This window comes from Lissotriton helveticus, chromosome 7 (assembly GCF_964261635.1).
Source record: "Lissotriton helveticus chromosome 7, aLisHel1.1, whole genome shotgun sequence".
In the NCBI taxonomy this organism is placed as follows: Eukaryota; Metazoa; Chordata; class Amphibia; order Caudata; family Salamandridae; genus Lissotriton; species Lissotriton helveticus.
Window position 1 is genome coordinate 137034168 of NC_136068.1, and position 22670 is coordinate 137056837.

The following is a 22670-nucleotide window of genomic DNA, read 5'->3' on the forward strand; positions in this document are numbered from 1 at the left end:
CATGGTGAGCAAAAAAACGATGGATTTAGGCCCAGATCTCTGTACCGGGGTGAATGTATGACATTGTTCTGCATTCTGTCCATCACCTGTTTTTGCACTTACCTCCTGGATCAGCAGCAGGAAGAATGATAAAAGGGAAACTAATGAGGGTGTCTTTTAACTGTGTGCCTATATGCATGTTAATGTCTGTGGAAGTGTACATCTGTGTGCATGTGAGTCCGGGGGGGGGGTGTGTAAGAAATCCCTGCAAACACTGAAGGTGCTGGGAGTATGCTTGCAATAAGTCTAACCACTATCAGTCTCTCATGATTTTTTTCGCCCACCATGCCACCTCCGATTAGACCCAGCTATATGCAAATCCATCTTGAACCTCCTTGATTAGACACAGTCCAGCCTGAGCTGCCCAGCCAGGTCCTCTCTGAACCGGAACAGAAGCACCCCAAGGCCGCTTTCACTCTGATTGGAGCTCTTCAGTCCGGTGTAGCTTGGTTTTAGTGGCACAGTGAGCAAAGGGACCCATGAAAAGATGTTTGATCTGGCCCACAGTGGTGGTAATCAATGATAAAATGCTGGCCCACAGTGGTGGTAATCAATGATAAAATGCTGGCCCACAGTGGTGGTAATCAGTGATAAAATGCTGGCCCACAGTGGTGGTAATCAATGATAAAATGCTGGCCCACAGTGGTGGTAATCAATGATAAAATGCTGGCCCACAGTGGTGGTAATCAATGATAAAATGCTGGACCACAGTGGTGGTAATCCTTTGCAACGTGTTGGCCCTGGCACCATGGGGGTACTTCCAGGGAAAATGCCAGAGTTGGCACAATGGGAGCCATCGGCTAAAAGAGGTGTGACTACCACAAGAGTTAAGAAATATTCAAAAAAAGCAACATCCTGGTCAAATCCACCTTAGTATTTGAGGTGGTGACCTCATAGCAGTGAAAGGGGAGACGTCACATGTCTGTGCAAAAAGGCTTTTCATCTCAATGGGGTGTAAAAACATAGTCCTGGTGGGTGTATGTCACACTTGGTAAGTGTTGCAGCAAGGGGGCAATGAAGAGAGGCACTTCTGAGGCAAACACCCTCGTGTCTCTGAGGCGCAATGAGCCTAGGGCTCCTGTGTTTGAAGTAACATGTGCAGCCACTAATGTTCTGCAAAATAGATTGTCGCGCGCACCGCCTGTCGATCACTTGACAGCCATGACACTGAGGCGCGTGCACCCCAAGAGGCCATCAGGAGTTAATAACCTGCCGGCACTTCACCTCATAGAAAAATAAAGAATCGATGGATTCTTCTCCGTGGCTTGGCCAGCTGCCCGCGGTGTTAACCCTAGCACCGTTTTGGGCCGTTTATCTCTAGCGGATCCATAAAGGTGGATAGCTTGCCCTCCAATGAGGCTCCATCGATTTTTCAATGAAGGTTCATCGTTTCTCTGGAGAATGAGGCGGTGTCTTTGGAATGCCTGGTCACGCGCACAGTTAACATGCCGTGTGTGCCGTCAGGGCAAGAGACAGTCCCTGATTGGCCTGTGCCTCTGCCATTCACATGCCAGGAGATGGTCCCTGAAAGGCCCCTGCCCTCTAAAATGCTTTGGGGCTAAGGAGTCATCCCCTGGTTTGGTGCTGGAACCCCTGGACAGGAGTGTGCTGATTTCTATGCCAGAGTTTCCAGATGGGTTCCACTTACCTTCATTTTATGTAAATGCATCTTTTATGGACGCATGGATATCCTAAATGTGGCAGGATTATTTTTTGTTCTCTAATTTCATCTCCTTCAGTGACTTTTCGAGGCAGTTTAACGATTCTCTGGGTCAATAGTGGTGTGCCTAGGGAGGGCATGGGGATACAAAAGGGGATGATGGATGGAGCGTTTGGGCAAATCAAACACCCCCAGTCAACTGATCTGGGTTTAATCCATCACCATTCGTTAGCCCACTCAGCCACCCCATTTCAGACATGGCTATATGCAAATCAGTCTGACCCTGTGCCTCATGGGAACAGTCCAGCCCGAACTGCCAAGCCATGTCTTCCATGGACCGGAAACAAGCATCCTGGGACCGGTTTCGGATTCATAATCCTCATCAGCCAGGCTATCTTGAATCCAGTGGCCAAGTGAGCAAGGGACTCACGTCTGAGTATACCCTGCCACACTTAGGGCGAACAAAGCGATACAAAAGGGGATGATGGACGGAGCGTTTGGGCAAATCAAACACTCACCCCCAGTCAACTGATCTGGGTTTAATCCATCACCATTCTTTAGCCCACTCAGCCACCCCATTTCAGACATGGCTATATGCAAATCAGTCTGACCCTGTGCCTCATGGGAACAGTCCAGCCCGAACTGCCAAGCCATGTCTTCCATGGACCGGAAACAAGCATCCTGGGACCGGTTTCGGATTCATAATCCTCATCAGCCAGGCTATCTTGAATCCAGTGGCCAAGTGAGCAAGGGACTCTCGTCTGAGCATACCCTGCCACACTTAGGGCGAACAAAGCGATACAAAAGGGGGATGATGGACGGAGCGTTTGGGCAAATCAAACACTCACCCCCAGTCAACTGATCTGGGTTTAATCCATCACCATTCGTTAGCCCACTCAGCCACCCCATTTCAGACATGGCTTTATGCAAATCAGTCTGACCCTGTGCCTCATGGGAACAGTCCAGCCCGAACTGCCAAGCCATGTCTTCCATGGACCGGAAACAAGCATCCTGGGACCGGTTTCGGATTCATAATCCTCATCAGCCAGGCTATCTTGAATCCAGTGGCCAAGTGAGCAAGGGACTCACGTCTGAGTATACCCTGCCACACTTAGGGCGAACAAAGCGATACAAAAGGGGATGATGGACGGAGCGTTTGAGCAAATCAAACACTCACCCCCAGTTAACTGATCTGGGTTTAATCCATCACCATTCTTTAGCCCACTCAGCCACCCCATTTCAGACATGGCTATATGCAAATCAGTCTGACCCTGTGCCTCATGGGAACAGTCCAGCCCGAACTGCCAAGCCATGTCTTCCATGGACCGGAAACAAGCATCCTGGGACTGGTTTCGGATTCATAATCCTCATCAGCCAGGCTATCTTGAATCCAGTGGCCAAGTGAGCAAGGGACTCACGTCTGAGCATATCCTGCCACACTTAGGGCGAACAAAGCGATACAAAAGGGGATGATGGACGGAGCGTTTGGGCAAATCAAACACTCACCCCCAGTCAACTGATCTGGGTTTAATCCATCACCATTCGTTAGCCCACTCAGCCACCCCATTTCAGACATGGCTATATGCAAATCAGTCTGACCCTGTGCCTCATGGGAACAGTCCAGCCCGAACTGCCAAGCCATGTCTTCCATGGACCGGAAACAAGCATCCTGGGACCGGTTTTGGATTTATAATCCTCATCCTTTTGTATCGCTTTGTTCGCCCTAAGTGTGGCAGGGTATGCTCAGACCTGAGTCCCTTGCTCACTTGGCCACTGGATTCAAGATAGCCTGGCTGATGAGGATTATGAATCCAAAACCGGTCCCAGGATGCTTGTTTCCAGTCCATGGAAGACATGGCTTGGCAGTTCGGGCTGTACTGTTCCCATGAGGCACAGGGTCAGACTGATTTGCATATAGCCATGTCTGAAATGGGGTGGCTGAGTGGGCTAAAGAATGGTGATGGATTAAACCCAGATCAGTTGACTGGGGGTTAGTGTTTGATTTGCTCAAACGCTCCGTCCATCATCCCCTTTTGTATCGCATGGAGAGCATGGGGCAGCTGCTCCCCCCCCCCCCCCCCCAACCTGCCAATCTGTAACCATCCTGCCCCCCGCCCGTTTAATGCCACATCGCCTGGCAACAGCCGCAGTTGGGAGATACAGACTGGAAACAGCCATGTTGTTCCTGCATACATTTCAATTTGCATGTGTATGCTCTCTTGCACTTCCTGAGTATTTGCGTGGTCTGTTTCTGTAGTTTTTAGGTCGAGCAGAGTAGTCTCTGCTCGACACCTTTTGCTGCCCGTATTTGGGAATGTAGACACGAGAGGGGCACGAGCGCAGATTTCACCTCATGGGCGCGCATGGCGCCGTGCCCCTCTCGTGCCTCATATTCCCGTGCGCAAACACACTTACACAGCCACATTCACGCATTCGCCCATACACAGCCACACGCATACACAGGCACACACACACTGCATACACACCCCCCCTTAAACAGATCCCCGCGCACACAGACAGACAGACACACGCACAGACACACTTGAACACACACACGCGCGTACACCCCCCCCACTCACGGGCTCTCGCGCACACATACACATACACATACACACACACACACACACACACACACACACACACAGACACACACATATCCCCCCCTCCACTCACCGTGCTCTTTTGTCACGTCGCCTCGCTGGGCTCCGCACTCCTCTGGGGTTTTCTTCGGTGCATCACCATACGCGGGGCTTCCCTCACGCTTGTTTCTTCTTCTGGTCTACTACGGCGCTGACGTCCGTACGCCCAGGGCGCGTGCACGGGCGCGGTCTAGTTTGATTTGCGGACAGTCGCAGAATCGAAAGCACAGACTTTCAGTGAGTGTTTTTTTTATTTATTTATTTAAATCGATTGTTATGACTAGTTATAAAGTGCCAACCTCCCCGGAGCGAGCCAAAGCGCTTCGCATTATCGACATGAAAACGCGTTTACAAAAGCGGCGAGAACGTAAGCAACATACAAATAAAACTCCAAAAGCACATCTACAAGTATGCTCTGCACATGTGTGTATACAAAGGATTCGGAAAGGAAGCTGTTAATTTGGCTCAGGTCAGCGCCTAAATGAAACCGCCCCCTCTTGGTTCACCGCTGACCGCAAGACGCCACGCCCACCCCCGACCCCTCACTAGAGGGCGCCGGACGCTTCCATAGAACAATATTTTAGCAAAAGTTCCCCCAGATCTACCTGGAGTCAGGAGAGATGCGCCGGTAAAGTGGAGCAAGTTTGGGAGGAAGAGTGGTACTTACAGCACGTGCAGCAGCGTCCGTCTGTCTGTCCCTCAGCGCCCGTGTGCAGGAGGACGCGGAGTACAGCGCGGCAGAACTTCTGCGAAACCCGAGCCCCTGCCCCGCGGCAAAGAGGCGTTCATTGGGCCCGGCTGGGCAGAACCCGCGGTTAACTCTCTCAGAGCTGGCGGGGACCCGAGCAGGCTTTTCCACACGTGTGCAGTGCAGCCCCTTTACAGCTTATCAAAAGTTTTGCACCAGCGCAAATTAAGGTTTAAACGCTTATGGTGTGTGTTTTTCTTTTTAATTCATAGAATTCACAATTTTTATAAGAATTTTGAAGTTCTTGCACAAGAAAGTCTCGCGCTCCATGATATGGCCACTGACTCAGTCGGCTGGTATTTACGAGGCCACGTGCCACTGACTAAGGTACCCCTGGCCATCATCCAGCGCAGCTGGCTTGGTTGCAAAAGACCTATTGTGGGCTTTCCAAGAGCTTGCAGTATCTTCCGGCCTGTCCACGTTCTACCATTGGTTGTTTTTATTGGGCGAGGCTGGGTGTGGTAGTTCCCTACACTGCTCTTGCTGACTGCAGTGATATCTTAGCACTTTTAAGCAGCAAGGGTATGCTGCAGTCAAACTAATATGAAATGACGTTAACTTTGGGGAATGGCTTAAAATATAATTTTAACTCTTAGTTTCTGTGCCTTGTTCCCTATTGTTCTCATCTTCATCTCCCCCATGGTTACTCCTTTCCCGGGTCTGTCTCCATTGCTCTGCCTTCCACCTCTCATGCCTCTCTCCCAAACTCATCTTCTCCCTTTCTATACTCAACTCTCTCCCTTTCTATAATCTCAGACTACCTCTCCTGCTTCTCTCTCTTGCTTCGCTCTTGGGCTCCCTCTCCATGCTTCTGTCCCCTGCTGCACTCTCAGGCTCCCTGTCCGTGCATCTCACCCTTGCTTCACTCTTGGGCTCCCTGTCTGTACTTCTCGCCCCTGATACACTCTGTCTCCCTCTCCATGCTTCTGTCCCCTGCTGCACTCTCAGACTCCCTGTCCGTGCATCTCACCCTTGCTTCACTCTTGGGCTCCCTCTCCGTGCTTCTCTCCCCTGCTGCACTCTCGTGCTCTCTAGAGATGTGGCCTAACGACCAGAGCTGCCATCTAAGTCACGTAAATACAAAACATGTTGCATTCCAAATGCTATAGGTGTCACATTCGCGAAAGTTATAACTATTGGCATTGTAAATAACAAAGCTTTCCATTTAGCTATTTTAAAAACCAACACATAAATAAAATATTTGTCATTTACAAGACCAATAGCTCCAACTTTTCTAATGCGAGACCGATTGCATTTCCAATGCTTGTTTTTCATGCAACATATTTTTCATGTAAAGTGTGCGCGGAGTTAAGAGTTGCCTTCGTGTTTCAGGTTGTGAGTATTAAACAGCCACGATTTAGACCTTTGGAGTTCAAGCTGAATGTCTCGCAGTGCCCGTCAGTGAGTGATAAAGGAGATCAGCACGCATGCTCATCCAATTCTTGGCCTCTATGCAGAGCGCACAGAGCAATGATCAAACGTGCCAATTGTAATTGTGATTTTATGCGAAAGCGCGTCAGAGGTAAACAGCTGTCTAAGTATTTGACAGATCGAAAGTTAAAGTAAAGGTAATGCTTACAGGTGAGTAGGTGTGTTGTGCGAGTGAGTGGCTGTGCGGTGAAGAGAAGGAGATACAAGGAAGTACATGCAGTGGAGACGGAAAAGAGGGTGTAGAAAAGGAAAGATAAGGTGTGAGGTATGCAGATGGAGGATTTCAGAAAGCGATAAGGGGGAAATGCACACAAGCCTGAAAGAAAGCAGAAAAGAGTGCTGTGAAGAGAACAAGAGGGATTTGGACACTTACGGACACCCCTTGTGTGCCCCTAAAAATAACTTCTAGAGACGCCACTGCTCTGGAAGAATTCGAGAATGAAGGAAAGGTTTACCCAATCTCCGTGTTTTTTTAACACAGGCAGAGTGGGGCAGCTATGGAGTGGGGGAGATACCACCTGCCTGGGGAGGGGTGCAGGCTCCTGCGTCACCCCGGTGCAGCTGCGGTACATCACCGCGCTACCCACAGGCCTCGTGATGCTATTAATGAATATAAATCGAATTAAGGCCCGTGGCTTCAAAGGGTGCAGGTGGCCCTGAGCCGCGGCCTGGTCTGGGGAGGGAGAGCAGCAGGCAGGCCGTGCACTGGGGGCGGGTGTCGAGCAGGCGTTGTGCCAAACCGGACCAGGCTTTGTGCCAAGCGGCAGCGAGAGGCTCAGCGTGACCTCAGAAGACTAGTTCTGGAGGGGGTGGCGGTGGATGTGGCCTGTTCACACAACCAAGTATGGAAGCGTCACAGACGGCAGTGACGTTAACTCACACGGCCCTGTGTGAACTTCAACCCCGGGCCTTACGTTCGGTTTTATGTGTTGGTGCTGTAATGTCAGTTTTTGTATTTGATCTGGTAGTCTAATGCAATGTTTGTGTGTATATAGCGCCAAGTTTGGGTATTTTTGAAATACTGGCAGATTTCTGTGTATTGACACCTTCGGGTAAAGTTCGCGCTATATAAAATCGCATTAAATAAAAAAATAAAATAATTGGCGCTAGAATAGTAAGTGTATCAGCGCTATGTCAGCTGTGTGCTGGAGCTGAAATGTCTTTTTTGCGTGCATTCGTGTTGCGGTTGCCAGTTTCTCACCCTGTGCTGTAAAAGACCATGCCTGTCTTTTAATGGCAGGCTTGTGTGAGCATTGGTGGTGTAATCTCGGGTTAGTGTTTCAGTGCCGTCAATGTCCGCTTGGTGTGTTTGTGTGCTTTGTTGCCAGTCTTCCGTGTGTAGATGCTGTTGTAAAGCATTGAGTATTTGCACGATAAATCCAGGTCTGTACCTGTACGATGTACTGCAGTGCTTAATTTGAGCCGGTGGTTTCCGATGCGCACCAACACTTAATTCTCAGCACAGGCTCGGCCAGTTTTCCACATGGTGGAGCTTTTGTCTAATTTTGGGATGAGCACAACAGTTTCATCAATCAATATACATTAAAAATTAATATTACCTGCTGCAAAACAATTCTTATAGCTTTGGGGGCCTGAAATAGTCTGAATTGTCACCCTTGTAGGAGTGTGGTGGTTAGAAGTTGTGTGGTACGGTCATTGGCAGCGCTGGCAGGGACAACAGGTGGTGCGGGCTGCAGAGACCTTCCGAGAAGGGCCCTGGCACATACCTTTTTACAAATTAACCACTGCTGTAGTGTCTGGTCTGTGTCAGAACTGATGCAGTAACGCCAAGTATGTGGAGGTGCTCCAATGACCACTTTGTGTGTCTGTGGCGGTGCTGTAACACCATGATTGTGTGTGTATTGGTACTGCAATCCGGGACGGCTCCTCCGTGAGCGTAGGAGCGTCGCCCGCCACCTAAATTGCCCCCAAAAGCCTCAGATGAAAAATAAAAAGTTAATATATTAACTTTATTACCATTTTATTTTTCATCTGCCTGTCCTGAACCAAGGGTCAGGGCGAGGCTAAGCTTGCTGAGTAGCAGGGAGGAGTGTGGGCTGCCTGGCCACTTTTCAAAGTGTGCATGTCCCTTTGGAAGGCCGAACTGTGCCGGCCAGCCTGACATGCGCACTATGAAAGCTCTATCCCAGCTGTCTTAAGACAGCTGGGATAGAGCACACGCTGGGCTCCCCTGTCCTCAGGAGCAGAGAGGCCGCTCCCTCTAATCCTGGCGCTTCTCTCATGCTGGTAACTGCATGAGAGCAGCGGCAGGATTGCACTGGCGTAACGAAAAGTGAGGGGGCCTCCCTGCACAGTACTTAGGGGGGCACCCTCCGGGCTCAATCAGGAGCTCTTCCAGCCAGAGTACAGTGCCGAGGGGGCCCCTTGGAGCTAGGGCCCCCCCCCCCCCGCACCGCGTGGGCTGCGGGAGCCTGTGTTACGCCCCTGCAGGATTGGTCAAGGCAGTTGGCTGGGGCCCGCGTCAGACTGCAGGAGCAGGACGTGCAGCAAGGAGGAGGCAGTGTTAAAGGTAAGTGATTTTTTTTTTTTTTGCCCAATTCCCATTTGCCTGCCCCACCACTTCCCATAGCCATGACTGACTGCAGTGCCAGTTTTGTGTTTTGGTGATGTAAACTCCGACTTCAGTGTGATGGTCCCGCAGATTCCGTTATTTGGCGTAACATCTATTCGTTGGCCCAAAAGTCCCTTCTGGAAAGTGGCGTAGGAAGGGTGCAGAGGACCCTATTGCGAGCATGGAAATGCCCCCTGGTGGGTTCTTAAAAAAAAATAAAATTGGCATGGAGGGCCCTTTACTGTCGTGGGCCCCGGTGCCACTGCACCTTTTGCGCCATTGACACCCACCAGTTAATGAAAGGTGGACTGTGCCATCCAGCCCCCCTCCAAGCTGTACTTTCTTGCTGATGTGCATTATTGGTAGAGTGGCCTCGAGCACAGAGTACATTGAGGGGTGTTCCGCTGTGAGTCCGTTGCACCCCAGCAGAGTGCGACACTGCTGGACTGGTATCGACCCAGAGTGAACCGCCACCACAGGAGTTGAAAACTTGTGCCAGCTCGCCGGACTGGGGCGAGATTCAGGGATTCTACCCTAGGGACAGATGTCTAACCCTCTTGATCAATCTGTAAATTCTCCCATTAAGTGACACCCATTACCTTCTCCTGATTGTGTTGTGGTAGTGTCTGTGATGTGCATTATAACCTGTGTATTCTTGTGGGGGAGGGGGGGACGGAATGCACTTTGCTTCCAAAACCTGGCATGAAAACCAGACTGAGCTAAACTGATCTGCAAATGTGCTCCAGGATTTGCCTGAAGTTAACTTACTGCTGCTTACATTGTCAAAGTTCTGATAACATACTTCTTGGCGGCCATCTTGGACTTCCTCTATGCAGAGCATTGACCTGTCTTGGCGTAAGACTCCATTTGGGGAGCCTCGCCTGTATATACTATCCTTTCCTGATTTTACATCTGCCCTCCTCCCTTCTTGGTGATCAACCCTTGAAAGATGGGTTCAGAATGGAGTTCTGATTTATATTTTTTTAAGGTAGGCACGTTTTATTCATCTTTTCACTGGTCCATATTTACTATTAGAAGTAATCCAGGGGAGAGCGAGGGATAGGGCGGGGGTGCGTCCTGTTCCACAAATAGATATTAAACTAAAACAATGTGGACAAATCCACTATGTGTAATGTAAATTAATCACTGTATGTAGTGTATATACATGGACCCCTCCCACACCAACCTAGTTGATGTCATGCTTCATCATTGGGGTCCCAATAGGGTGGCCGAGTGCCCCCCGGTTGTGCTATGAAGCCTGATTACAGCGGAGCTGGTGTGGTGCGTAAGTGTGATGTGTTTTTACAGTTAAAAATATCTCTGAGAATCCTTGCCTTTAATTTTAATGTTGGCGGCTCAGGATATATGAAAAACTAAAATAAGTGATGCAACTAATCTGGGGTTATTACCATTTAGTTGGCTATGTGTGGTGGTCTACGTGTTTCAGTCCATGAAGGGTATTAAAAGGGCTTTCTTCAGGACCAGGTGGGTGCAAAAAGAGTCGCAAAGGTGAAGGGTGCCATGTGAAACCTGTGCTGTACCTACACATGGGCTAAGGTGTGTGGTTAAATTTTTTTTAGTGTACTCACGGACACTTGCAGAACGAAAAATTCAATGATTTTAGAGTGTTCGCAGATCTCGAGGCTCTGGGGGCTAAGGAACTCTTTCACAAGTCCGATTTGGGTTGGAAGAGGTGTCCGCTGTCAAACCTGAATAGGTCCCCCGTGGTCCCGGCTGACGCCACATAGCCACATTTACTATTGCCATCAGATAGATGCATCTTTATTCGTTTTTTAACAAAACCATAAAAGATACAAGCTCATACGTTTTATACATTTCATAAATCAATTGTGCTTATATCCCTCACATGTCAAATATATATATCAAATCAATTGATGATGCTTGCTGTAACATCTATAAAAAGTAGAAATCAATTGTAAATATAAAACTCATTGCATTCAACCAGTAACGCTATAAAGCCATGCTCCAATATTAATAAGATGTATCTTCAAATCATGAGTTAAAGTGCAGGTGCAGTGGAAGTACACTGCATTTGCCAATGTTGGTAAAATCAAAGAGTGGAACAGGGGCCATGCTAAGATCTATGGGATCCATGCATCAACAAAAATACTGATCGCAAAACGGTCAGATTCGCAGAATCTGCCTCTTTGTGACCAGTCTATTTGCATTTGAGATGAATCATCCCAAATGCAAAAATCGCAATTTAAGTAATCACTATATTTTCTGTTACTTAAATTGCGATTGCATTTAAGGAATCGCAAATTGCAATTCCTTAAATGCAATGCATTAACCACAAAAAAATTGCAATTTCGCAAATAGGAATTGCAAATTGCAGTCCATTTCATGTTGATGGTAATTTGCGGAAACTTTGAAAAATGCACTAAAGTGCATTTTTCAAAGTTCCATGTTACACACACACAGATGCCCTTAGGGCATGTGTGTGTTGCAACATGTGGTAAAATGGAAATTTCAGAGGTGCAACAGCGTGTCCTTTTGGCACCCTTGAGTGCCTAGTGGGTACTTGCAAATTGTGCATGTCTCTAGTCCCATAGGAATGAATGGGAAGTCATTCTTTAATTTGCAAGTTGCAATTAGGGAATGTGTAGGAATTGCAATTTTTTTGCGATTCCTACATGCATAGGCAATTGCGATTCCTTAATTGATTATTGCAATTAAGGAATCATAATTGCCTATATTGATGCATGTGACCTAATATACTATATTATGTTAAGAAATCACTACCTTGGTTCTATGCTCTGGCAGAACCTTCCTTCTTGGTTGTCATACGGACATGAGACCTCTAAGACTACCGGTGGCAAGGCGGTGTAGGTCAAGTCATGCTCCTCACTTCTGCCATCCAATTTCCGTCAGCCCCTATGGATCAGGGCACGAGCTGGCGAAGGAGGACTGGTGTTTATTGAGAACCAGAACCCGCTTCATTACTCCCAAAGATAGGATCAGGCCTTGGACACTGGAGCCTAACTACTTTTGAGGTTTACTCTGGAAGAGCAGCGGCTTGTCTTCCAGGATGGAAAGATGCCACCATAGAGAGGACAATGGGCATGCCCCACTGCGGTGGAGCTTCTGTGTCCAGAGCTCTAGATGGCGCCACACTGCCTGTTTTCTAGTTTCCTGGGATGTATGTGCATGCATGCATATATGTATGTGTGTGTATGTGTATATATGTGTATATATACATATATATATATATATATATATATATATATGTATGTATGTATGTATGTATGTATGTATGTATATATATATGTATGTATATTTAATCTCTATCCTAGATATTCACCGGAAAATAAAACCAAAGGTTAAAGTGACATTGTAATTAATTGAAAGTGTCATGTTAAAACACCCCCTTATTCTCAGCCCCGTTTGAATGGATCACTTCAAAACTTTCAAGAGAAAGGCTGAGATGAAAGAACATTTTTCTGGGAAAATTTTGTGAAGATTCATCAAACGGTGCCAAAGTCAGTAGCAACCCAAAAACTGTTTTCCTATGCATTTTTTTACTGCTTAAATCGGTGCTGCTTATCACACCTGTCTAAAACAGAAGCATAAGAGGGCCCCACAAAGATGTGGCCCCAGGCTTCATACCAACTTCTGGCAAGCCTGGGCCTAGATAGTGGTGAACGCACCTATAAAACACAGGTTTAGCGCAAGTGTCATCTGTCGAAATGTGTAGGTAGGTAAATTTAGCAAAAATTAAACTCTGTTCGATTCAATTATTGATTTGACTCCTGGAGTTGAGTGAGGTAAAGGGTTGCTAAAGCATGTCACTCACTGCTGCTGTGCTCTGGTCTGGGGAGACCAGTATTTATAGAGCTACAAAGTCTTGCTTGGAAAATCAAGCTCTGGAACACACAAGTTCATTTGTTTATTAACCCGTTTGCTGCTTCGAACGATCAGCGCCAGTGCTGAACGTTCGAAGAAACGGGTGCGGCCGCGTCGGCCGTTGGACGTGCGCAGCACCAGGGAGGTAGCTCGCGCGACGGCAGCAGCGAAGGGGTTAACCATGAAGCACTACCAGGCAAGCATCCTTTCCGTGCAAAGCTTCAGCCTTTCAACCACTCATGCATATTTGATCCAGAGGTGTCCAGTAATTGAAGATGAAAGCACCATTTTCTTTTTTTTTTATTTATTTATTTTTTTTTAGATTGAGGGTATGGCAGCTTCCTCGACAAGACCTGTTTGCATGGGTTGTTCAGTTAACTAACACACTTACTCCTCTCCTGAAACAAAGCTAGTGGGAGGCAGGTGCCTGTTGGTGAATGGTCCAGCGTTGACAAAGCGTGTTCTTCAGTAACAGTATCAATGCAGTCCGTGTTCTTGTGCTTCTGTTAGTGTGATTTCATTTTCACTCGATCTGTGCTTCAAAATCTGATTTATTTGTCCTGGTATTTCGGAAATTGAATCCGTGTGATTGTTCTGTTGCTTTTTTTATTCGCTCCCAAGTGTATCGCCTGGTATTATTTACATTTTGTATGAATTAATGTGTGTTGGTAGGTATCTTTTACATGCCAAAAAGGAAGCAGCGAAAGATGACACACGGAAACGTCACCCAGCTATTTTGTTCTCTGGCTTAAAAAGTAAACTTTCGCTATCGTACTGCAAGGAAGGCTCACTCGAGCTTTTTTAGTTACCCCCCTGCGCATTCCCAGGTGATCAAAGTGCACTGGGTGAGATGGTGAGGCTCGCTCTGGAGAACTATTAAGATTCACAACCACAACGGGAGTCTTAAATGCCGTAAATGATTATGAAGGCGGCCATAAAAGGCCCAACAGCGCCCTCATGTGGACATTTTCGGCGATATTGTTTGTGTCCAGTGGCAATGGGCCTTCTGCACTCGTGTTGGTTTGATTTCTGGTCGTAAAAACGCATGAGGAGTAAGTCTACCCACATTGGCTAGAGTTAAGAACATCTGAAAGGCAAGAGCTACATCTATATGAGGTTAATAGCAAAAATAATTTTGCAATTCTCCAAAAGGGACAGTGTATCAGAGAAAGAGGTAACATCTAGTGCTGGGCACGATTTGGGGGGTACACGCGGGTGGACAGCGTCCACCCACTATTTTCATAGGGTGAACGCCGTCCACCCTGCCAAGAATTTGGGCCCCACTGAATAATGTGCTGAACTCGTCCCAACTCGCCAAGGTAAAGGATTTCCCTGCATAGCGCTTCGCACTTCGCGCTTTTACATCGCGCTGCATTTTAAAAAACTGACCTGTTTATTATTTGTTTGCTTCTTACTTTTTCATCCCCTGTTTTTAAACTGGGGTTATCTTTCCCTCTTACTTGCACTGTAATTGTCGAGACCACCGCTGCTGTAGCGGGTCCGGGTCCCGGGGTGGTAAAATCATCGGCCGCCATCTTGGAGTGGTGTTTTGCCATCAGAGGGGCGGGGATTACGAGCGGACTAGCGCTCTGTGGGTAGCGGATGTTAGCCTACATAAAGCTCCCTTGTGAGCGCAGCGGGATCGCGCAGCGGGGGCGCCTCCACAGCGCCGGAGTCACGCCAGAGTCCAGCCCGTCTGCGCCCGTCAGCGTCCCGGAGGCGGACGGAGCTGGACGGTTTCAAGGGGCCGGTCTCGTGGTTTGCATTATTACGGCCATTGTTGTTTTCAATCTTCTAAATATGCTGACTTATTCTTCAGCTGAGCTTCTCGCTCTACGTCTCCCTCGAGGAAAATGTTCTCATATTTTCCATGGTGGTAGGAAACTAAGGAAAGGTTGTCCGTCATGTGCGTGGCGTTTCCCGGCTGTAATTGAAACCGGGCATGACAATACACCTGTCTCTTTTCAATGTCTCCTCCTTAACACCAGGTCTGTGAACCGCCACTCCATTAATATTTGGAATTTGTTGTATAATTCCAATATCACGTGTTTGTTTTAGACCGAGACCTGGTTGGGCGACTTTTCCGCACCAGACCTGGCAAATGCTATCCCCCCGAATTATATCATCTTTAGGAGGGATAGAACATCGGGCAGAGGTGGTGGAGTTGCTCTTATTGTGGAAAAGAGTATCCCCTGCTCTACCTTTCCGGTGGAGAATATGCAGGGATGTGAAGCCCTTGGTTTCACCTTACATCTCTCCCCTCTTCAGGCCTGTACTGGGATACTTGTATACAGAACCCCTGGATCAACAGGACCTTTCTTTGATGAACTGCAAGAAGCACTTGCAGTCCCTTGTCTTAGGTCTGATCACTGCATTCTTCTTGGAGATCTTAATGTCCATATGGACAATAGCTGCGACCCCGACGCTACGAAACTTTTCGATATCACGGCTCCGTTAGGGCTATCTCCCTTTGTGAAAGGTCCAACACACAATAAAGGTCATACCTTAGACCAGGTATTTTCAATGAGACCCATTTCTGTCGGTGCCATACAGCCAGTACTCTGGTCGGACCATTTTCTAATTTCCTTCTCTTTGCCTGTCACTGCCCTTGTTCGGGAGAGAGAAGTTGGGGCCACGCGGACTTCACGCCCGTTCCATCTGCTCTCCGGGGACATGCTATCTGAGGCTCTCATCTCTTTTCCTTGCCCCCTTCTGGGAAGTCTGGAGGAGAATCTTGTTCTCCTCCATAAATGGCTTTTAGCAAGATTTGAGACTTTAATCCCCAAAAAAAGATCTAAATTAGGAGAGCGCAGGGCGTCAGCCCCATGGTTCACCCCTCAGTTGAGGACACAACGACAGGAGTGTAAAAGGGCTGAGAGGGCCTGGAGGCGGGCTTACGACCCAATTGAGAAATTGAAATTTCGGGCAGCAATTAAAGCCTATCATCATTCTATTTGGGACGAAAAAAAGGCCTATTTTGAGCATCGCATTGATGAGGCTGATAATGTCTGCAAAGAAATTTTCAAAGTGGTCCAGGATTTTATCTCTCCTGCTGTCTGTACCCCTAACCACACTCATACGGACGCCTGGATACAACAACTTGCCACCTTCTTTGTCAGTAAGATCACAGCCATCCAGGCCTCTCTCTCTAGTGCGCAATCGGATTTGAGCCATCTAACGCTACCATGCTCTGTGGAAGGTCACGGCCCTTTCCTCTCTGTATTCCCTCCCATGGATCTTAGTACATCTTTGGAGCTTTTGTCCGGCTTGAAATCCGGCTCTCCTCTAGAGCCATGCCCGGCAAAATGCTTGGGGAAAGTGGCATCCGCCATTAACATCTTGTTGAATCCCCTGCTGAATACATCCTTGTCGACAGGGGAGGTGCCTCAGGCCTGGAAGCGGGCCATGATTCTACCACTGCTCAAAAAACCCACCTTGGACCCCCCTCATACATGCCAATTACAGGCCAATCTCCCTTCTCCCTGCTCTGGCAAAAGTGGCCGAGCGTTATGTGCACAGGACAATTTCCAGTTTCATCGAAGGAAACGACCTGTTGCACACCTCGCAGTCCGGCTTCCGCGCTAATTTTAGCACGGAGTCGGCTCTGCTGGAGGTCACTGATGCCATCAGGGAAGTACTCGATTTGGGGGGAAAGGCCGTGTTAGTCATGCTTGACCTGTCGGCGGCTTTCGACACCGTTCCTCATGATGTCCTCCTTGTAAGACTCTGGGAGTGTGGCCTTCGCGGAACGGTGTGGAATTGGCTAAAATCATTTCTGGCCGACCGCCGACAAACGATCTGGGCGCCTCCTTTTTCCGCTGATATGGCTCCGCTAGAGGTGGGAGTCCCGCAGGGCTCCATTCTCAGCCCTATGCTGTTTAACATCTTTATGGCCCCTCTGGCGGAAGTCGCGGAATCTTTCGGCGCCCAGATCGTGTCCTATGCCGATGACACCCAACTCCTGTTCACATGTGATAGGGGTGGGTCATTTGATGGCATAAAGATCAGGGATTGCCTGGGTGCGGTGTTTGAGTGGTTCAGATGTCATGGCTTAAAATGCAACTCTGATAAGTCAGAGTTGCTCTTTTTCGGTTGCGCACCGGAACACGACTGGAAATCTTGGTGGCCACAGGATATGTTTCCCCCTGACAAGGTTGCTGTTAAGGCCAAGAACTTGGGAGTGATAGTAGATTGTGATTTATCTTTTGGACCTCACATCCTGTCTCTTGTTGGGAAATGCTTTGGCATTCTACGGATGCTGAGGAAATTTCTTCCTCTACTATCACTTAACCACAGGAAAACAGTCGTTCAGGCACTGATCGGGTCGCGACTGGATTACGCAAACGCTCTTTTTTTGGGTCTACCGAAATATCTTATGATCCGTTTGCAAGTTGTCCAGAATTCGGCAGCCCGTTCTATCTTTGGACTCCCGAGGAGAGCTGGTGCCACTGTCTTATTGAACACCCTTCATTGGCTACCTATCTCCAAGAGAATCCTTTTTAAATGCCTGACTGTGGCCTTTAAGGCCTTACATGGCATTGGCCCCAAATATATTGGGAAACGTTTTTCCCGGTATGCGCCAAGCAGGACTCTTAGGTCATCTGGTCTGTCTCTGCTTACTGTCCCTGCAATTCGCCGTGCACGATTGGGAGGTCGATCTTTTCGCTACTTGACACCCAAGGCATGGAACGAATTACCACTGTTCCTGAGATCGGCTCCCTGTCTTCTTACTTCTAGAAAGGATTTGAAAACATGGCTTTTCAGGAAATAGTCTTTTCATTTCTGCCCTTTTCTGTTGTGTGGTTGCCTTTTATGCTGTTATTCTTTGCCAAAGCGCCGGGATGCTCCTCTGGAGTCGCCGTGCGCTATAAAAGAAATAAAGTAACATAACAGTGTAATTTCCAAACATCAGGACACTTTCAGCAGTGTCTGCACTTTGTCTACTTTTCATCTGCAACAAGCAACAGCGTGCAGGCGGGGATGGGGCTTTCTTATTTAGGGCTCCTGCTGGGCCCATAACAAAGGCTGAATTTGAGGGGTCATCAGGCCTCCTTTTGTTCAGTCTCCTGGCTGGGAGCAGCCAGGAGCCTCACACCTGATGCAAATGAAGCAGAGGGGAAACAAAGGCTCACACCTTGTTAGCACTTCACACATACTTGAGAGGCAGCTTTTCACTTTGTTCAGTCCCTTTTTAGGAGCTATGCATGCACTGTAAGAATATCAGATGTGTTGGTCTTTCCCAGCATTTACACAAAGCAAATTGCATTTATATAGAGCTTACTACACCTGAGGAGGCTTTGAAATGATTTAAGTACCACTATTTTATCTTGTATAACCCTACTCATCCCAAAGCAGGGTGTCTGAGAGCTTTACATCAGCACGTGCATATTACATGTACAGTATTATATACATTTGTAAATTAATGTACAGGATGGGTTACATATAACTGGGGGACTGCAAGGTGTAGAAGTCACATATCCTCTTCAATAGCTCACTGTGCTATTGCCCTCGCAATGCGCTCAAACATACACATGATAGACCTGCTAAACATATATTTGAGGGCTTTAGATATGATGTCACTTCTTGTGATGCCACTTCCTGTAAAGTCCTGGCTCGTGATGCCACTTTCTGTGATGTCAATTCCTGTGTTGGCATGTGTGATGTCATGCGCCGTGATGTCACGCGCCATGTCACGTGCCGTGATTTTACTTGCATACTGCATAACTAGGTTAGTCCCCCCCCCCCCCCCCGCGCCCCACTTCTCTTTTTTTTTTTTTTTTTTTTTTAGAACTTGTGCCCTGATCTAGTGGCTGAAATGCACAGTGTAACACAACAAGGGATCAAACCTGGCTAAGGTAAATGCTCCTTCCACCGAGCCCCATTTTCCTCATTGTGTAGGGGATCTCTTTCGAATACATGGATAGAATCAAGTTGAGTGCTGCACAAAAAAAACAATGTAGGATTCGTCAGACTAAAAGAGGTTGTGGCCTTACGGTGAGAGCTGCTGACCTTGGAGCTGGGGAACCGGGTTCGATCCTCCGTGTCAGCTCAACATCCTGTGATTCTGTGCAAATCACTTAACCTCCCCGTGCCTACAAATGATTAATGTGTCCTTGTGTAACGTAACTGGTGCTCATGTAAATCGCTCCAATACCTTTGGGTCGAGTTCCCAATATATAAATCTGCGGGGGGAGGGGGGGGAATCAAATAAATCTGGACCACTAAATTAAGCCATTTTGCAGACTACGTTTTCTGCATAATTATGAATTTGTTAAGTTTGCCACATAATTATCTGCATAATCAACAGATTTTAACAAAACAGCTTTCTTTCTTGCTCAAATGGATCAAAGGTTACAAAAAGCTCAGCAACGCGTGTTGCATCGAAGTGGAAAGTCTTTTGAAACGGTAGAAGTGTCACTTTTTAGCTTCTTGTTGCAGTAGATGGGTTTATAACTGGTACTAATGAGGTGAAATCTTTGCAGAGACAGTGTTTAACATTTGTGCAAGTCACGAAGTACTAGTAATAAAGTGGACCGCGCTGTTTTGCACCTTACTACCCCTACTCTGGATAACAAGGTAACCATTTACAGAGTCCAACTGAGTCATGTCCAAACATCCTGTATGGCTAGGCCCCTAAAAGGCTTCCCATGGGGGATACTCCAGATTAAGAACATGTTAAATTGCATTTACTTCAGGGCAGAAACGGTCCTTGGTCAAAAATAGTGGCCATTTTACATCCAACACGGTGGCTGCCATTTTAGCCAAGTTCTGAGTTGAGAATAAACCACAGTTGAGGTTTAGGGGGGTGCTGTCACTAAGTAGGAGAAAGAGCTCTATTCTAGGCTGCCCACCAGGTAGGTCCAGTATGAGGGGCAACAATGGGGGGCCCAACTGCACTGCAGTGTAAGTCCCCCAGATAACATCCTCTAATGTCCTCGGTTGCCCCCCCCAACCCCACCCCACCCAGGCGGATGCCTGTAGTCTGATGATTTGGGCTGGTGGCCGGAGTGCTCTATTCAAGATCTGCCTCCACGGCTCCAAGGGGCGGCTCCTGATTTGCTGTTGCCATTTTGCCAACTTGTGTGTCCCTACTTCACAACATGATGAATTGATACTTTCACTCTTGATTCCCATGAATGACCACAAGTGGGCTGCCCCTCCTCCCTGCCCCTCCCGGAATATAAATAAGGTTCCCAGTTTTCCGTTTTTACCGATATTTATTTATTTTTGTTTGTTTTTTCTTTCAGATTAATAGACAGAAAAAATGTGTTTCCTGTTTCTTTTATTTTTTGTTTTTTTTAAATGTGTAAAAAAAACTGATTGTGCTTCTTGTGAGACTCTCAATGTTGTCTTTCATGAATTCCAGGCAAAAGCAGAGCAAATAGACAGAATGGGGAGTTAAACTGGATGAGATTTCCTTAAATACAGGCACATTTTAACATATATGTGTAGTATATATAACGTTAATATGTACCTGTGGGTGTAGTGTTTTGTTATGTGGCTGCTTCATTTGTTAAAACACGGCATGAATCAACGTATGAGTGCAGGTCTTGGAGTTAAATGTGAAAATATACAAATTTACAACTTTTTATTCTGAAAACACAAAATAAATGTGGATAAATACCAATAAAATGACAAATAAATGAACATGGAAAAATACAAAATTAAATGTTAAAAAAAACATAAAACCGGAAGCTATAATTATAAATACTTGTAAAAGGGGAGTCTGGGACTAGATCCTTGTCCTCTGTTGCAGTGTCTGTATCCTATTCAGTCACTGGAATTGGCACTGGAGTCCCTTATGGTGGCTACATTATCGGTTTGCAGAACACTTTGTGCCCTGGCAACACTTTGCATGTGCCCACACATTGAATGATGCTTGTTGGGAAGCAGGGAGCAGGGTACGAAGAATCACGATTAGTATTTTTTGGGATTTCATTCTATATCTCCCCCCCCCCTCTCTAAATCAGGTAATCTTAAATGATTTAGTTTGCCCAGATATTGAGCTTATTTACTGTGATTACTAATTGAACGACATCTGAGCTCAGTTCCTTTCACCATCACCGAGAGTAAGCCTTGACTGCTCTTTATTACCACTTTTGAGAGATTAGTTTACCGAAGGAATGGCTTAAACCAAGTTAAATGAAAGTTGCGAGCCCTAACATAAACATAAATGCCAGTATCCACCACGGATACTGCTCAGTAACCACATACCGCCCTCCGACCCAAAGAAAAGGTGTTGCAATCTATTCATATTTTCCTCATTATTTGGAACGCTTAAAAGCTGGGTCAATAAAGGTTGTCAGCACTATTAAAAAAAAAAAATTTAACAAGACTCATAAGGTTGGTAAGTCACCGAGCGGACAGGCAACATAACTAGACCTGGTTCAGTGGTTATTTTTTATCTGTAGAATTAGAAACTTCACATTTGATTTCGGTTTTACCACTTCACTAAATATAGTTGAAATGCACTATACATACTAAAGCTTTGTAGGGACCACAACACATTGACTCTTCCCTGGGATGGGCAGACCCTTGGCATTGCTTTCAATCACTGCCACCCCAGCTGTGGTCTAGTCTGAAGCTGAGGAACCAGGAGATATGTTTAAGCACAACCTCCCCCTTGTCCAAGTTCTGTGCTCTAGGGCAGTCCCTTGTTGAACTTTCATTTGCTCCTATATTTGGCAAGATTACAAATTATTTGGAATCAATGTAAAGAAAAAAGCGAGCTTTAAACAGAAACTGGGTTGGCTAATACCTGAGGAAGTTCGGAGAACGGCCAGTCTCGTGTTAGTCTCCCAAATGCAATTTAGTGGTAAATATATAGTTTTGGAGCAAGAAGCAGAAGGCTGCACCATTGGATCTCCTACTTTACCAAACTATTTGATCTTGGACAAATCCCACTCTTCCTCAGTCCACTAATCTGCCCCTTGTAACCCACAGGACAAGACCCCAGCATGGTTTTCACTCATATATTCAGGGGTGTTTAGCAGCTAGTGGCTGCATCAGCATCTCTGCAGCAGAACGTGCTCCAAAGGTTGCCTTGTGCAGGACACTTCCTGTGCCCCAGTTCCTTTCTCCCACCCACTCGCATGCACCTTTTACAGCCCACAAAGAGCTGAATGAGGGAGAAATGGCGCCCTGCAGTGCCTCTGAGGGTAGGACCGGAGCAACAGTTGGAGATCAACCCTACAGAATATAGGACTGTTGACCACCCTAGTGGTACACCATAGTGTAAGGCGGCAGAGAATTGGAGGGGGGGCACTGTTCCCCCCCCCCCCCCCCTTCCTCCAAAGGTGCCACTAAATCCCCCTGTGTGTCTTGTATGGCTATATTCTACTAGTAAATAATAAATAAATAAATTCCACTTTTGTAAAGTGCGATTTATCACCCCTAAGGGTATCCAGGCGCTGGGGCCATCTGAGAGATTATTGGCCAGATGTATCGAAGGGATTTACCCATTCTGTGTCTATGGGAAAATGTGTTCATACATATGGCCCTACGTGAGCTATTGCCCAGAGTCACATGATGATGATCGGAGCTGTCGCCGGCGATCGAACCGTGAGCCCCGCGCTCTGAAGTCAGTCGCTCTGGCTGCTTCGCTTACCTTAATCTCCAGAGCTACAGTGTGTTACATTACTTCTCTAGCTGTCTTCTGTATCTGGATTACAGATACTACTTCTGTAATATTGGGTTGTCTTTTTGCTTTAACCGCAC

The 22670-nt window shown here is 47.1% G+C and overlaps 1 protein-coding gene across 1 annotated transcript in view; it reads left to right on the plus strand.

Moving 5' to 3' along the window:
• COX4I2 (cytochrome c oxidase subunit 4I2) overlaps window positions 1-22670 on the plus strand; it is a 242673-nt gene that overhangs the window by 152742 nt on the left and 67261 nt on the right. The gene's annotated exons all lie outside the window — the stretch shown is intronic.